At 38.9% G+C, this 19,263-nt stretch overlaps 1 long non-coding RNA gene across 1 annotated transcript; it reads left to right on the forward strand.

Moving 5' to 3' along the window:
* The first annotated feature begins 3,830 nt into the window (after positions 1 to 3,830).
* LOC146731611 (uncharacterized) lies at positions 3,831 to 19,047 on the forward strand. The gene is made up of 4 exons (XR_014927047.1): positions 3,831 to 3,924; positions 18,040 to 18,111; positions 18,544 to 18,672; positions 18,817 to 19,047. It is a non-coding gene; the product is annotated as an uncharacterized LOC146731611 (long non-coding RNA).
* Positions 19,048 to 19,263: the final 216 nt, after the last annotated feature.

A 19,263-nucleotide genomic window follows, 5' to 3' on the forward strand; every position in this document is an offset into this window, starting at 1 on the left:
AAGATTAACTATAATAGCAAATTACTATTACCGTTAAAATCCTATTATAAACTGCAAACCTAATAGTAACCGCACCCCCGATTTCGGCTTCAGTGTTAAAGGGTTCTCAACAAAAATTGAAAACATGAAAAGTACCTATTACTAACCGCACCCCCAATTCAACAAGGTCGTGACCGACTTTGTTTCAACGAGCTGGTACATTATTCCTAATCTTATTCATTTGTTTCGACAATGTGCCTAAAAATATTCACACCTCTTTATTGTTCAGTAGTGTTTAGGATATCAAACACGCAGTGGAACTGCTTTTGTCTTGTGACAACTTGTGTCAATACTCCATATGAATACGTCCGTGTGTCGCAAGTTTTCGACAATGAGCTGTTCTCACCGAAAAACTGTTAAATTCTTTTTCAATGCTCAATTTATCTTTCGAAAACAACTAATTTCTTGATTAAAAAAGTCACGTCGTTTTCCAATGCAAATCAAAGCCAAAAGATCGCACTACATTATCGGTAAATCGTTTCCGGGTTTCGTTCACCATGAAGTCGGTGACCTGCATTAACATATTTAAATGAACTAAGGTAATTTGAACACGTGGGCACCATCCAGCATTTTGATTGGTTAATTAACGACTTGACTTACCCGGTCAAGTAATGTCTCGTGTGCATTCAAACTACATGGCGGATATCGCATCGATCGTTTACATGTGACCGAAAAGTTGAATTTTACTTGCATTTGATAACAATTCAACGAGTTTAATTTTCGTGCGTTGTTATAATCACTACTGAGTAATAATCAACAATTTTAACAGTTCGAAAACAAGTAAGTTATTCACTTGTGAGCCGAAGCATGGCCAGATTGCGTTACCGTAGCCACGGTACCGTACTTTTTTAGTGCCTTACCATGATCATTTTCTACTAAGCAATGCATTAATGTTTGTTTTTATTTGAAACTCCTGTCAGAATATACTTTCCGTTACGAAGAAAATAAAAAAAATGCATATTACATTAAATATACGGAGTATTTTCTTTTCATGTGAATATTTTTTTTGTGACGTGAAGCTTATCACTCTTCCCGGACATCTAAATTGGAGTTACGCTTATATTCAAAAGATTGTACGATGTATTGTTTGTTTTGTGCGAGTAATGTGGGAAAAAAATGACCACGCCCATTTAGTGATTGCAATATGTCCCTAATATAAACCGCACCCCAAACTTGAGCTGTTGATCCCAATTTTTATTTGATACATTGTAATATAAACCGCGCTTTATAATAGGATTTTAACGGTAATGTTTTAAATTTTCCTATTTTTCACTGGAAGTAAAAAGTCTTCCATTTCAAATATGTCTGATATTGAGTAGTATTTAATAAACAATTCTCTTTTATCCAACAAACCTAGACTCTTGATTTATGTGTGTTTGTATTGCATTGTACTTTGATCCACCTATACTACATTTGTCCACTCCAATAACCGTTCGCGAACAATTACATATTAAATATGCAAGATCATATCTGCTGACACAGTAATCTCAACAGTCGTGACGATTGTTTTATACATTTAGCTGTGCTTTACTGCTCATTTTCTCTTTTCAGAATCAAGGGAAAAACAGTGTAGGAATTCTATGGCCACATTATTTTGAATGTCTGTCAGATCTTCTGTTCTCAACTACTGCAACAACTCTGGCTGTTTAATAACACATGGCCTATGTACCCGGTGCACAATGACCCCCTGTTATGAGGGCTACAACTCCAATGACCCCCCCCCCCCACATGGTCATATCCTGTATGACCCTCTGTTATCAGAGGCGCAACTTAAATGACCCTCTCACAGGGTTATAACCCATATGACCCTCTGTTATCAGGGGCACAACTCAAATGATCCTCTCACAGGGTCATAACCCATATGACACTGTTATCGGGGGCACAACCTAAATGACCCTCTCACAGAGTCATAACCTGTATGACCCTCTGTTATCAGGGGCACAAGCTAAATGACCCTCTCACAGGGTTATAACCTGTATGACCCTCTGTTATCAGGGGTACAACTTAAATGACACTCACAGGGTCATAACCAGTATGACCCTCTGTTATCAGGGGCACAACTTAAATGACCCTCTCACAGGGTCATAACCTGTATGACCTTCTGTTATCAGGGGCACAACTTAAATGACCCTCTCACAGGGTCATAACCTGTATGACCTTCTGTTATCAGGGGCACAACTTAAATGACCCTCTCACAGGGTCATAACCTGTATGACCTTCTGTTATCAGGGGCACAACTTAAATGAGCATATTATAGCAATTAATTTATAATTGATTTTACTAGTGTGTAAATATCTCTTGTTTTCAAAAAAAAATGAACTGTTGACATATTTCAACAATTTACAAGATAACTCATGTCTTGCTACATTTTGTTGTAGGGCAAGTTTGCTTTGAAGGACAAAATTGGTGGTTATATAAACCAGAAAGCTAAATGAAAAAAAAAATGTACAAAGTATTTCAGTTTCATGCAATAGCTCAATTTTACTGATAAAACTAAGAAACCTGAAATAGTTCTAATTATGTTAGTATTCTGTCTCGCAGTTTGGAGTATAAAAACAAATCCTCTGATAGAGAAGTGACCGTAACGATCGAAGCGGATGTTTCCGACAACGTCTAGACCAACTCCCGAAGAATCTGACACCGCTTCTATTTTAAAATACACATGCAGCATCTGCTTTGTTTCATAACTCTACCGCTCGTGCATATATGACGTGAATCGTGCAATACTTCGTGGTATACTCGCCTCCGGCGGTGGTTTATTGCTTAATTAATTCATGTTTGTACTTTTCTAAATGGAATATAACACTATTGTGAACAAAATGTTAATACATCAAAGAAAATAGAACAATGTTTATGGGGGACAAATTATATTAATAATTATAATTTTAAAGTCACGATATATCGTTTCTAAATAGCACTGTAGTTTATAATTTATATATTCTAATTAGCTAACTAATTAGCGCTGTAGTTTATAATTTAGATAATATAACTGGCTATATTATTAAATGGTGTCGTAGTTGGTAAATGCGCGTAGAGCGGTTCGTAGATATTTTTTAGTGTGTCTGTATATTAATATATTTTTTCATCAAATGTCGATAACGGTTATTGAAAGTCTACGCAGTCTGTGCGCACAAACTTTCGGTTATAAGTGATTATTTTGTTTTATTATTAACATTGCTGTATGTGGCACCTTACTGCTTTTAACGAGTAAACAAATATCAGCCCGACACCCCACTTTGTCTAAAGATGACCTCGGGTGGTACCAATAACCACGTTGTTGTGCTTTTCACTATTGCTTGTTTTGGACAGAAAGTGAATGGAAGGCGAAATCAGGGACAATAATGGATTGATCAAGTACGTTATATACAATAAATGGCACACAAAAAAAAATAGTTACATTGTCAATATATAAACGAAATAGAGAAATCCATAAAATTCCTCCCTTGTAGTTTTTGTTTAGTGCAAAATGCGTAAATTATATTGCATATATGCGTAGATTATATTTACAAATGTTTCAACTTACGTCAAACTCCGTTTATTTTGTCATGAGTTAGTGCATTTCCACTCATATACCATTACAATAGCACCATGAATGACCATGATTTTCAGATACACAGAGGAATCTGAAAGTAATATTTCATACAGTACAATATTTATCAATACATGTCTGAACCACGGCTACTATGCAATATTAGCCTGCGTTGACCTGAGGTACCAAAGCATTTAACAAGAGCGCCATCTGCAGGCAATGTCACTGTTAATAAAATGATGTCACCGTAGAGGGCATTGATTCGAGGTCAACGGGGTCATTGTGTCGGTTTGACTGCATGAGACAGATTATACAGGACGAACTTATGTCAAAATTAAGGAAAATCTCTGAGTAAGGTAAGTGATATATATCCACGATTAAAGGGTGCACGTCAGACATTCATGTTTGTGGAGTTATTGATGTAATGAAATTACAAATATCAAGTATGAACAGATCGCGTGTGTTTCATTGGCGTGTATTCTCAATACAAGGGACAGTTGTGTTTATTGCTTTGCACCGGTGTTGGATAAGGGGTGTAATAGTTTCACTGTAAATCGCTATTTGGCACGGTTCTAGAAGCCGTACCTACACATGAATTGGTGAAGTCACAAAATACATGACCGTCAATCGGGGTTGTTTCCTCGGTATATCGGATTGGCATATACAAATTACAATAAAGATACTTAAGACATTACACATAAGGTAGAACAAATAACGTGACAATATAATGATAATAATGGTAATAAATTCTAGCTTAACAGTTGAACAGAACGATCATATAGTCAGTCGGGTCACGCCGAGGGTCACGCACTTCGTTGCAAAATGGCCGTGTGGTTGAAACTGGGTCATGGCGTGACGGGTGACGAAGGCATCATTAAACACTCACAAAATCACAATAAAACCGGGAAGTGGTTGCATATTACGACGTAGCCAACATGGGAACTGGAAAAACTGCCAAATACAAACGACATGGGTTTGAATCACACTAGATACACACTCACCAGAACCATGGACATACTAGAGATGAACGCTGCACAATGTTCACTCGCTTTGATGTATGTGCGTTGCCGCCACCAGGTTACTGTTAATCCCGATCGTGTCTGCATAATTTCGAATTCCTGTCCACGGGAAACGATCACGAACACGCCCGATTATAGCTCGGTTCATCTTAGTTTTGTCCCGAAGCCCCCGACGATCTGTTTACGATAGCCAAGAGAAAACAAGATGGCAACGAACAGGCACCAGAGAAAGTTTGGTTTCAGTTCGGATTTCGTTGATCCCGATATTTTGGAACTAGACGATAATGATTTTGATATTGAAGACATTGAAACTGTCGACTCAGCCGTCCCTGAAGAGGACGAACAGCAGTATTGTTTCTCGCGAGAGCCCACCATGAACGTGAAAGCTAATGTTAAAGAAGTCCATTTTTAACATCGAATTACGGCGGCCGCACTTTTCCGAACATCTTGAGCTTTGTGCCATCTTGAATTGAACATCTGATAAAAAAAATCGTCATCCGCTCACACCGGGTTTAGTGGCAATATTAAATTAAAATTCTTAACAAATGCAGAAGATCGTTACAAACATGCTCGTAAACTTGACTAGAACATACGGATTTGCGTTAAACCTTTGATTTACAACTTAACATTGCACCAGCTCACGGGCAAGGTCTGTATTTTTTTGACCCAATATAATATACAATTTAAGATTCGAATCTTGTCGTGAAAAATCAAAACTAAGATCGGGCGGCAACTCAGCCAAGATGAAAGTACGTTTGCCTATTCATAAATTTGAGATGAGTACAATAGAAAGACAATGCGTCTTATCAGGTGTGAATCACCGTGCAGAGTCCATCTCCAGTACGTCCATGCCAGAACCAAAGCAATCAGAAACCAGCAATCGTTTTCACTTTCCCGTTCAACTCATCGGAACACCGGAGTAGTTAGAAAAATAAACACCACTCAACGTCCAACGTCGAGTCCCGCTCAGAGCTACCTTGAAAACGTAAATCAAATAAACTGAAATCCTTCAAACCGTAACAAGTAAACAAAGAACGTCGCGATAAAATAATAAACTCACGAAACTCCACAATGCAAAACTAAATGAATAAATAATAAAATAGCTTACGTCTTGTGACGAATATCTTCTGTGGTGTTGTGGAATTTGTACTGTGTCTCCGGAATTGTTGATTTAGAATTCGAAGTCAACAGTTAAGATTTTATTAGAAAGTTTCACAATTGAATCAAATATCCAATGATACCATTATATTTATTTCATTATTTCATTGGGTCTTTTACTTAAATAAGTATCAAATATTTGTCGACAAATTTATTCTCTCAATTTAACAACCTTGTAGAGGTGGAAATTAATTTAACGACAGGTATACTCACATATATTATGGTCAATATTTGTCCATACATTCTTTCTTACAATTTAACAACTTGTAATTGTTGGAATTAATCAAATGCGAGTTGTCTACACCAAAATAAGTTTCAAATACTTGTCCACACATTAATTTTCTCAATTTGACAACTTGTAATGGCGGAAAATTATTAAATGAGAGTTGTCGACACCAAAATAAGTCTCAAATATTTGTCCATACATTTATTCTCTCAATTTAACAATTTGTAAATGTGGGAATTAATCAAACGCGAATTGTCTACACCAAAATAAGTTTCAAATACTTGTCCACACATTAATTCTCTCAATTTAACAACTTGTAATGGCGTAAAATTAATAAATGAGAGTTGTCGACACCAAAATAAGTCTCAAATATTTGTCCATACATTTATTCTCTCAATTTAACAATTTGTAAATGTGGGAATTAATCAAACGCGAATTGTTTACACCAAAATAAGTCTCAAATATTAGTCCATACATTTATTCTCTCAATTTAACAATTTGTAAATGTGGGAATTAATCTAACGCGAATTGTTTACACCAAAATAGGTCTCAAATATTTGTTCATACATTTATTCTCTCAATTTAACAATTTGTAAATGTGGGAATTAATCAAACGCGAATCGTTTACACCAAAATAAGTCTCAAATATTAGTCCATACATTTATTCTCTCAATTTAACAACTTGTAATGGTATAAAATAATTAAACAAGAGCTGTCTACACAATAATCAGTCCTAATTATTTGTCCACACATTTATTCTCTCAATTTAACAACATGTAATTGTGGGAATTAATCAAACATGAATTGTATGCACCAAAATAAGTCTCAAATATTTGTTAATACATTTATTCTTTCAATTTGACAACTTGTAATTGTGGGAATTAATCAAACATGAGTTGTATGCACCAAAATAAGTCTCAAATATTTGTTAATACATTTATTCTCTCAATTTATCAACTTGTAATGGTGTAAAATAATTAAATAAGAGTTGTCTACACCAAAATAAATTTCAAATATTTGTCCACACATTTATGCTCTCAATTTAACAATTTGTAATTGTGCGAATTAATCAAACGCGAGTTGTTTAAACCAAAATAAGTAACAAATATTAGTTCATACATTTATTCTCTCAATTAAACAACTTGTAATTGTGGGAATTAATCAAACGCAAGTTGTTTACATCAAAATACGTCATAATTATTAGTTCATACATTTATTCTCTCAATTTAACAACTTGGAATTGTTGGAATTAATCAAATGCAAGTTGTCTACACCAAAATAAGTTTCAAATACTTGTCCATACATTTATTCTCTCAATTTAACAATTTGTAAATGTGGGAATTAATCAAACGCGAATTGTCTACACCAAAATAAGTTTCAAATACTTGTCCACACATTAATTCTCTCAATTTAACAACTTGTAATGGCGTAAAATTATTAAATGAGAGTTGTCGACACCAAAATAAGTCTCAAATATTTGTCCATACATTTATTCTCTCAATTTAACACTTTGTAAATGTGGGAATTAATCTAACGCGAATTGTTTACACCAAAATAGGTCTCAAATATTTGTCCATACATTTATTCTCTCAATTTAACAATTTGTAAATGTGGGAATTAATCAAACGCGAATTGTTTACACCAAAATAAGACTCAAATATTAGTCCATACATTTATTCTCTCAATTTAACAACTTGTAGTTGTGGGAATTAATCAAACATGAGTTGTATGCACCAAAATATATCTCAAATATTTGTTAATACATTTACTCTCTCAATTTATCAACTTGTAATGGTGTAAAATAATTAAATAAGAGTTGTCTACACCAAAATAAATTTCAAATATTTGTCCACACATTTATGCTCTCAATTTAACAATTTGTAATTGTTCGAATTAATCAAACGCGAGTCGTTTAAACCAAAATAAGTAACAAATATTAGTTCATACATTTATTCTCTCAATTAAACAACTTGTAATTGTGGGAATTAATCAAACGCAAGTTGTTTACATCAAAATAAGTCATAATTATTAGTTCATACATTTATTCTCTCAATTTAACAACTTGTAATTGTGCGAATTAATCAAACGCAAGACGTTTAAACCAAAATAAGTCTCAAATATTAGTTCATACATTTATTCTCTCAATTTATCAACTTGTAATGGTGTAAAATAATTAAATAAGAGTTGTCTACTCCAAAATAAATTTCAAATATTTGTCCACACATTTATTCTCTCAATTTAACAACTTTTATTTGTTTGAATTAATCAAACATGAGTTGTCTGCACCAAAATATGTCTCAAATATTTATCCACACATTTATTCTCTCAATTTAACAATTTGTAAATGTGGGAATTAATCAAACTCGAGTTGTTTACACCAAAATAAGCCTCAAATATTAGTCCATACATTTATTTTCTCAATTTATCAACTTGTAATGGTGTAAAATAATTAAATAATAGTTGTTTACATCAAAATAAGTCCCAATTATTTGTTCATACATTTATTCTCTCAATTTAACAACTTGTAATTGTGCGAATTAATCAAACGCGAGTCGTTTAAACCAAAATAAGTAACAAATATTAGTTCATACATTTATTCTCTCAATTAAACAACTTGTAATTGTGGGAATTAATCAAACGCAAGTTGTTTACATCAAAATAAGTCATAATTATTAGTTCAAACATTTATTCTCTCAATTTAACAACTTGTAATTGTTGGAATTAATCAAATGCGAGTTGTCTACACCAAAATAAATTTCAAATACTTGTCCACACATTAATTCTCTCAATTTGACAACTTCTAATGGCGTAAAATTATTAAATGAGAGTTGTCGACACCAAAATAAGTCTCAAATATTTGTCCATACATTTATTCTCTCAATTTAACAATTTGTAAATGTGGGAATTAATCAAACGCGAATTGTCTACACCAAAATAAGTTTCAAATACTTGTCCACACATTAATTCTCTCAATTTAACAACTTGTAATGGCGTAAAATTATTAAATGAGAGTTGTCAACACCAAAATAAGTCTCAAATATTTGTCCATACATTTATTCTCTCAATTTAACAATTTGTAAATGTGGGAATTAATCTAACGTGAATTGTCTACACCAAAATAGGTCTCAAATATTTGTCCATACATTTATTCTCTCAATTTAACAATTTGTAAATGTGGGAATTAATCAAATGCGAATTGTTTACACCAAAATAAGTCTCAAATATTAGTCCATACATTTATTCTCTCAATTTAACAACTTGTTGTTGTGGGAATTAATCAAACATGAGTTGTATGCACCAAAATAAGTCTCAAATATTTGTTAATACATTTAATTCACTACGTTCAATTACCCACCATAGACTCCGGTCAGTCAAAATGACTATTTTGAACTGTAGGCATTAATCAGCGATTCTGCCAGTGACGGAGAGATAGAATCCAGGTCAGGGGAAGCCCCATGACCTCAAGATTCTTTTACCCCTTACGTCATGAACCCACGTGACCGAGGCCACCTGGCAGCGCCACAGGTAGCCATCCTTCACTCTTAATTTCTCTCCGCCTCGAGTGGAGATGAATATCTAGCGAGCTCTGCTGGATCGCCTGCTTTTTTTCCTGTCCAGATTTATAGCTTGGGTTGTTGCCGCTGCTCGGCATCCGACATGGTAGCTGGCAGGATAAGTTTTCCTTGTCTTTTTTTACCCTCGTGTCGTTTTCCCCTTTGTGTGTATTATTTTTCACAGCAAAGCAATCAAAATCCGGCGCCACTACGTAATCACATGTTGATTTCATGGCGGCACCTTTTACAACTGTAATTCGTCTCCCTCATGCATGTCGTCTTTTATTTTTAATGTATTTAGCAATATATCGACGTAATGACAGCTCCAAGGCTCACTGCCTTTTTCTTCCGGTCTCCTCGTCTTTCGAGCCGACCGTACAGTGGTTTATTCAGAATCTACCAGCATAGAACCCGCATCCGAGATGCTTTGTCGTGGCTACGTGTGGGTTCCGGGTTTTTTTTGCGTGAAAGCGTGTTTTTTTCACTGGAGTTCTGAGGCCTGAGATTTTCTTTCAGAGCCATCAAAATCGCTGACACTGACCGCATCACAGCAAGGTCGCGCGTCCAGTAAACAAATCGGTTAAAGTGAGTTGCATGTTTTGCATGAGTGGAAAGTTCTCACGCTCGGCTACCGGTACTTCATGTACCGGGACGTCGAGTAAGAGGCCCGACGGCGGAGGTACCGATATTTTCTCGGTCTCCCCCGCTGATCGGAAGGCATCCTCACAGTCTGTTTTTTCAGGCGGTGTTTTTTACCCGATTTTACCGGCTGCAGCGAGGCTGTGCCCCTGGAGGCTTTCCTTCTATGGGGCCTGTTGCGGGTCTCTTCGTGGACCCTTCCTCGCACGGCGGCGAGTTTTCCTCCGAGTTGAGGGCTTTGGTCGAAAGACTGTCAGGGCAATTGCATCCCTGGCAGGCCGGGTAGATCAGACACAGTCGGAGCGAGCTGTCTCCACTGTGTCCCCTCGGTGGGCAAGCAGGAAGAGACACGTAAGCATGTTTGCATTCAAACACGTCTCTTCCGGGGAACCCCTGTTCCCAGTCACGGCTCTCCCACTATTTTGGGGGGTGGCCGAGGCTCAGGCTAATTGCACCGGTTCTTCTCTGGATCCACGGGCACTGAATGCCAATGGGGTGCTGGCAGCCAAGTCTCCGATCTCGGGGCAGGGCTTTCAGGGCAGGGCACTCGTTGACCCCCCCACTTTCAGCCAGCTAGGGTTCGTCACACGGTAACGGTACAACAGTAACGAATTTATCCTTGTGTCCGGTCCCTGCTGTGGGTTTTGACTACTTTCTTACCGACCCACGGGCGTCCCCAGAGGGAACCGACCCTGTCATGAGAGTATCATCGATCCCAGTGACACGATGTATATACCCCCACCCTTGATCCTAAAGTGATCACCTAAGGTGGCTTTAACACTTATGGGTTCACAGGCATCGGGATCCAAAGCAATCCCGTTGGTACATCTCTCCCCTGTCCATCTGAGTGCGGAGTAGGGCGCAGAGCACGCAAACGGTGTTGATGGGCGGCGTTGGTCAGCCGCGGAGGATGTAATGCTTAAGGCCCCCGGGTGGGGATAACGTTAGGCAACACTTCCCACTGGACCAAACGCTACCCGGTCGGTGTGTCTCGGGATCAGACCCCATAGCGTGGGATGATACCAAAACGCCCCCAACCGGATTCCAAGGCTCCTTCCCCAGACCCCGGTACCACGAATTTGGCAAACCGGGCAAAGGGGGATAGCCGCGTTCCATGGGTGTCTTTGCCAATTGAGGACGACCCATCTAGCCCTGAGGGCAGAGTTGCTTGAGCGCATTATTATGCGTGCCCAGCACTCTGGTGACCTTGGAGGCAGAACGCACCAGCCTCCTAGACCAGGCAACATTTTTACTGGTGGGCCACCGCACATCTACGTGCGACACCGCCTATTGTTGCCTGGCTCGCTTGGCCAGGGCCACTACTGTGCTACGAGACGTGGCCTTAGACGCACGTGTTTTTGCCGACAAGCTGAGCTGGGGTACGTCCCCCACCTCAGTGACGCAGACTGGACACCCTCCACCCTCTTTGTTCAGGGAATGGTGGGTACAGTCTCGAAGCTTCGGAATGCAATGAATCAGAGGGTTCAGATCGAATCCGCTAGCCAGTTGATCCTGCCATGGGCAAGCGGAGGGCACCCCAAGCACAGAAAACAAAACACCTTAGGGCATTGTCCGCTAGCCAGAGTCAGCCAGGAGCAAGCGCTTACACCCTTCCATGGGAGGGAAGGGTAGTGGCGCGCCCCCAGGGAGGTAAGAGCCAGGTGGTAGCTCCTCACCCTCTCTGGGCGGACGTTTACCCGGCAGCAGGGGAAGCATGTTTGACGCTCACCTCTGCAACTGGGGGGACAGGCACGTGTTCGTTGAGTGGCCAGATCACAACTTAGTGACTACTTCAGGCCTTGGGGAACTCGCCTCATGGGGGAAGGGAGCACCCCCCCTTGCAACTGCCGAACACACGGCCACACATCCCTGTCGTACACAGATTGCGCCGGTGTAGTCCGGTTTGGAGACGGCGGGTGACCGATACCTGAACCTTTCCAGGTGGTGACATCCGTTTACGGCATACCGCTGAAATCTCCATTCCCCCCGTCAGTGTCTCCCCTGTTGGGCACTGCCAGGGGACTCCCGCAAGGCGGAAGCAATCAGACAGGAAGTAGCAGTTTGCTGAGGAAAGACGCCATACACAGGGTACATCAGCTGGAAGTCCAGGCTTCTACCCAAATGTGTTCGTAGTACCAAATCTACAAGTGGCAGGCATCCAGTTTTGGACCTAGACAGACTGAATCAGTACGTGCCCCTCGATCGGTTCCACATGGAGACACCATTCAGGGTTCTTCTCTCCATCCACCGTTTTGACTGGCTAGCCCCGCTAGACTTAAGCGGGGCCTACCTGCACGTACCGATGCACCTAGCGAGTTGCCATCTCCTTCGAATCGCCCAGCTGGGCCAAGTATTCGAACTTCGGTGCCCCCCCCCCGTTCGGGTTAGGCACAGCGCTCTACATGTTCACCAGAGGGATGAAACAGGTAGTGCTGCTGCTTCACCAGATGTCGGTACACCTCAACCCGTACCCAGACTACTGGTTACCAACAACCCGGGCAAGGGGTAATAGCCAAACGCATCAGGCTAACACAGGATTTACTTCACCAGTTGGGCTTGTTAGTAAATCGACAAGCCCCACCTCGAGCCAACGCGCAGTTGGTGTCCCTGGGCATGGAGTTTTGACACGAGGTAAGCTTGGCTTAGCTATTTCAAGCATATTGCTTAGCGCTAAGCAGCCTAGCTGAATGCCTAGTCAGCGTTCCCTCGGTGTCCCTCCGTGAACTAATGCGGATCATCGGAATGATGACCTCAGTTCGAAGGGTCGTTCCCTAGGCCGCACTACGCAGCCACCCGGTATAACGCTTGTTATAACGCCGAGCTCTCCTATGGGAACTAGATAGGCGAGTTTCGATCTCAGACCAAGTGAAGGAAGCCCTGCCCTGGTGATCATCATTGACCAACCTCGGGCAGAGGGGCCCCCCTGGACCCGCTCGCCGCAGGTATGATTCTGGTAACAGATGCCTCCCCCCAGGGTTGGGGAGCGCATCTATTGGACGAACAAGCCCAAGGATATGGCTCCCACATAGTTTTGGGACCACCATATCAACCGGCTCGAACTGTGAGCAGTGTACTTAGCACTACCACGCTTTCTACCCGTAGTTCGAGACCACAGAGTCCTGCTTCACACAGACAATGCAGCGGTGGTCTCCTTCAAGAAGGAGGGGGGATGCATTCCCCATCGTTGTCAGTCCTAGCGGAGCAAAATCCTCCTTTGGTGCCTGGAATACAATGTGGAGCTAACCGCACACCACCTTCCAGGGGTGAGGAACAGTCTGGCGACGCCCTTTCAGGGCGACTCCATCTCCAGAACAGTGGGTAGCCTCCAGGCTACAGGTCGGCCTTGTGCCCCACCATTCAAACGTACGGGAACAAGACTAACCGATTGTCCTACTATTAGGAGACTATTTACTGCTTTCCAGACGCTGAGACCCCATGCAAGGGAACTGCCCAACTGGGACATGTCGGCTGTGTTGTCCGCTCTAAGCAGACCGCCTTTTGAGCCTCTCCAATCAGCACCACTCAATTTTTTGATGTGGAAAATAGTCTTCTTACTGGCCCTCGCCTCAGGTAGGCGCCGGTCAAAGCTAGGCGCGCACTATCCTTTGCGAACGGTTGTGCCGCTTTTATGGGCGATCAAGTTGTACAAAGACACGAATCTGGTTCTCGCCAAGAACCAAATCCCAGGACACGATCCTCAACCGATCGTCATCCCCCGGCTGGCAAATATTGTCAGTCCGGGAGATCAGGAGGAATTGCTTCTCTGCCCGGTCCGAGCGCTGAGTTGCTACGAGAACCATACCAGGTTTTCTAGACGGGGAACCAAACACATGTTTTTGTGTTACGGCCCTGACAAGCGGGATAAGCCGGTTTCCCCGACTTCCATCCCCAGGTGGATTACTGCAAGTGTACTGGAGGTCTATAATACACTATCCTCCTCAACACAGACCTTGCAGAGACACCAAGTACAAGAACATGAGGTCCGTGCGATTGCTAACTCACTAGCGCTAGCGTCAGGTGCCCCCCTCAAACACATTCTGAGGGCAGGCTTCTGGAGAACGCAGAACGTCTTCATCAACTACTACCTAGGAGACACCCAATCTATTGAGCAGGGTCTCTTCAGGTTAGGCCCCGTCGTAGCAGGTCAGGCCTTGTTTGCTGACCCAGCCCGAACGACTGCAGGGGCCTCTGCGCATAAGTCAGTCTCTGCATTTTTGCGGGCAGATTGTCTGTTCCACTAGCACTTCCTGGAAGCTCCCAGGTTTCGCTTCTGTCGACCTACGCCCTCATGCGAACTGTTTCGGTCCTACTTCAAGCTTATCACCCCCGAGTTCGGCTTGGGTCTAGCTTTCTCGGGCACACCGAACCCTCTCACCACAGCAGCATTGGCTTCTTGCTTCGGGGACAGCACAGGCAAGGTAAGACACCACCCTTCTTGGGTCTTAACTTAGGTTTTTGGGTGTGTTTTCATCCCGGACTGGGGAAAAGTTTTTCATCATTCTCCTTTTTTTCTGTTTGCTCGGAAAAACCCGCCACCTATCGGTGTCTGACTCTGCCTACAGTTCAAAATAGTCATTTTGACTGACCGGAGTCTATGTTGGGTAATTGAACGTAGTGAATTTAGGCGAGGGTTCTCCGAACCCGCTTATTCACATAGTTCATACCCACCATAGACTCCGGGTCCCCCCCAACCTCCCCACTCTTTCCGTCACGTTGGTCTAAGTCCTCGAGGCGGAGAGAAAGGAACCAGAGTGAAGGACGGCTACCTGTGGCGCTGCCAGGTGGCCTCGGTCACGTGGGTTCATGACGTAAGGGGTAAAAGAATCTTGAGGTCATGGGGCTTCCCCTGACCTGGATTCTATCTCTCCGTCACCGGCAGAATCGCTGATTAATGCCTACAGTTCAAAATAGTAATTTTGACTGACCGGAGTCTATTGTGGGTATGAACTATGTGAATAGGCAGGTTCGGAGAACCCTCGCCTAATTCTCTCAATTTAACAAATTGTAATTGTGGGAATTAATCAAACATGAGTTGTATGCACCAAAATAAGTCTCAAATATTTGTTAATACATTTATTCTCTCAATTTAACAACTTGTAATTGTGGGAATTAATCAAACATGAGATGTATGCACCAAAATAACTCTCAAATATTTGTCCACATATTTATGCTCTCAATTTAACAATTTGTAATTGTTTGAATTAATCAAACGCGAGTCGTTTAAACCAAAATAAGTAACAAATATTAGTTCATACATTTATTCTCTCAATTTAACAACTTGTAATTGTGCGAATTAATCAAACGCAAGTCGTTCAAACCAAAATAAGTCTCAAATATTAGTTCATACATTTATTCTCTCAATTTATCAACTTGTAATGGTGTAAAATAATTAAATAAGAGTTGTCTACACCAAAATAAATTTCAAATATTTGTCCACACATTTATTCTCTCAATTTAACAACTTTTATTTGTTTGAATTAATCAAACATGAGTTGTCTGCACCAAAATAAGATTCAAATACTTGTCCACACAATAATTCTCTCAATTTGACAACTTCTAATGGCGTAAAATTATTAAATGAGAGTTGTCGACACCAAAATAAGTCTCAAATATTTGTCCATACATTTATTCTCTCAATTTAACAATTTATAATTGTGGGAATTAATCAAACACTAGTTGTTTACACCGAAACAAGTCTCAAAAATTAGTCCATACATTTATTTTATCAATTTATCAACTTGTAATGGTTTAAAGTAATTAAATAAGAGTTGTCTACACCAAAATAAGTTTCAAATATTTGTCCACACATTTATTCTCTCAATTTAACAATTTGTAAATGTGGGAATTAATCAAACACGAGTTGTTTACATCGAAATAAGTCTCAAAAATTAGTCCATACATTTATTTTATCAATTTATCAACTTGTAATGGTTTAAAGTAATTAAATAAGAGTTGTCTACACCAAAATAAGTTTCAAATATTTGTCCACACATTTATTCTCTCAATTTAACAATTTGTAAATGTGGGAATTAATCAAATATGAGTTGTCTGCACCAAAATAAGTCTTAAATATTTGTCCACTCATTTATTCTCTCAATTTAACAACTTGTTATTGTGGGAATTAATCAAACTTGAGTTGTTCACACCAAAATAAGTCTCAAATATTTGTCCACACATTTATTCTCTCAATTTAACAACTTGTAATTGTGGGAATTAATTAAACATGAGTTGTTTACACCAAAATAAGTCTCAAATATTTGTCAACACATTTATTCTCTCAATTTAACAACTTGTAATTGTGTAAAATTATTTAATGAGAGTTTTCTGCACCAAAATAAGTCTCAAATATTTGTCCACACATTTATTCTCTCAATTTAACAACTTGTTATTGTGGGAATTAATCAAACTTGAGTTGTTCACACCAAAATAAGTCTCAAATATTTGTCCACACATTTATTCTCTCAATTTAACAACTTGTAATTGTGGGAATTAATTAAACACGAGTTGTTTACACCAAAATAAGTCTCAAATATTTGTCAACACATTTATTCTCTCAATTTAACAACTTGTAATTGTGTAAAATTATTTAATGAGAGTTTTCTGCACCAAAATAAGTCTCAAATATTTGTCCACACATTTATTCTCTCAATTTAACAACTTGTAATTGTGGGAATTAATCAAACGTGAGTTTCTTCACCAAAATAAATCTCAAATATGTGTCCACACATTTATTTTCACAATTTAACCACTTGTTAATATTGGAAATTATTTAATCGTGACTTGTTTAATCAGTTGACAGCAATGTAACTTACTTGCAGACAGTGCGCAACGAAGTATCATTATCAAGCAGTTATTCCCATGCCTGCCAGTCTTTTCTTGCAAACACTAATTTGCAATGAAGCTAAATATGAAAACAAATCATTCATTTCCATACTGCTCTCCAAATGGATCCCTTGTTTTGTATTGACCCCCTAAGAATTGCTAATCCCACTTCCTAACTCTTCCCCCCAAAATAATATATCGCCCCTTTTAGAATGTATTGACCCACACATGAATGAATATTCATGGGCATAGCAACTGTCAAGTCGTGAATAAATTGGAATATTTTTTTTTAAATCATAAAGTCTAGGTATGTCTTTTGAAATTATGCCCTGTATTACCTTTTCCAGTGATAATTTATATAAATATACTACAATCACAGCCGTATGTGTAGCCATTGAGTATAATACTTTAAAATTTACTTACAGATCACGTCCCATAGAGAGCACTTTTATATAAAGATAACAACCTTAGAGGCAACCTAAATATAAAGATCATCTGCAAATAGTGACCAACTTTATAAATACCACATTCGCATATGATCTCACGCCACTAACAAACCAATGACCGTTTAAACCAATACTATTTTTTTTGTCAGGTGCTCCCTGTTTGAGGACATGATCATCTAATTAACTAATATATTTATGGATCATATTTTAATTACTTAATGTGATTTGATTCATCACATCTACATGTAGGTGTTGTTTCACTGTTTACAAAACATGTACATATAATTAGTCTGTCACATAACTCACTGATCTTGTCGCAGCTTATGTCAAAAATAAAACATTTAAATAATTCGAATATCGATGTCAAAATGTACAATATGCTTACGGTACTTCAGATATGCCATGAGCAACATCTGATTTGAAAAAAAAATCGTTCTAATAATAGTGATTCCGGTGTTGAATGTAAAAGTGCCATTTCTACTATCGAAAAATTTAAGCAAATTGCTTGCTAAATATGAGGCAAATTTATGCTACCCTTGACACTGGTGTTTATTACTATATATACTTAAAATTCTTTTATAACAACGTAATCTTTTATATTCTTTAGATATATATTTTGGTCAGAATCAGTTTGTATAGTGTACTGAGTGAAAGATTTCCCATGCAGAATCCCTTTTCGGTAAGTGTAGTTCATTACAGTGATTTCTAATATGTAAACATGCAGAAGGTTATGTCATATTTACTTTCATATATTTCACCAATATTGCATCTACATGTAGCCGTCATGCTAGGTTTTGTGGTCACATAGAAAACTATCATTCATGAAGGATAAGCTGCTTATCTTCACTTCGATACATCTACATTGTATCAACATATAAGTATTGTTTTTGGTTCTGCAGAAACACACAAAAACTAGCATGCTCTGTTATCACACTATATGTTTGATTTGATACATTACATCTTCATTGTATCTACATGTATCTATGTTGCCCAGACATATAACAATTTAGCATTCTTGCGATATAGGACGCTTTGAAATCACACTATACTTTTACGTAGATACATTCCACTTACAGTGTATTTACATGTTTGTATTATCTTATATTCTTAGGTTCTAGCATATGAAACTGGCATTCTATTTATACACGCTAATTATGCTGCAATCAATCTTGTCAGCTAGCATTCCACAATACCAGCTACTTTTTTGATACGTTGAAGCCAGGCTCCATTGAAGCACATGGTATGTATACTATAGCTAGATATTTATCATTATAACTAGGATAATGAGATGTCGCATTGTAAATATGTTTTGCTATATTGTATTATGCATTTCAACATTTCATACAGTACACAAAGGACTTATATGTGTTATGTTATTTTGTAGATAAAAATAGAAGTTGCTGCCAATTTATAGATAGAGAATACTTCGCACAATGAAGCCTTGGAATTGTACATTTCATTTAACAATTTGTCCACGAGTGAGATAGCTTCCTAAACTGTTTAGAAAAGTCCGAAAAAACACAAAGCCTATATAATTTGTCACTGTAAATTGATAAGAAGGTTACCTACATGGTATTCTTTAAGTTAAGAAAATAAAACAACTTTTAATGTGCAATATTAGAATGTTAGTTCTTCAGCTTAAAATCTGCAATGTGATTGCTTGCTGAGTGCTGATGTTTTATTTCAAGCTAGTACATTTTAAACTGATCCAAATCCAATCAGAATTCACACTCGTACACTCAGCTATACTTCTATAACTTTATAATGGAAGTCAATATAGATTGTAAAATGCCCTCACAGCCAGATACCAGTAGAGGTGATTACAAAATCC

Source organism: Saccoglossus kowalevskii, chromosome 18, assembly GCF_978046115.1.
Source record: "Saccoglossus kowalevskii chromosome 18, keSacKowa6.1, whole genome shotgun sequence".
Classification (NCBI taxonomy): Eukaryota; Metazoa; Hemichordata; class Enteropneusta; family Harrimaniidae; genus Saccoglossus; species Saccoglossus kowalevskii.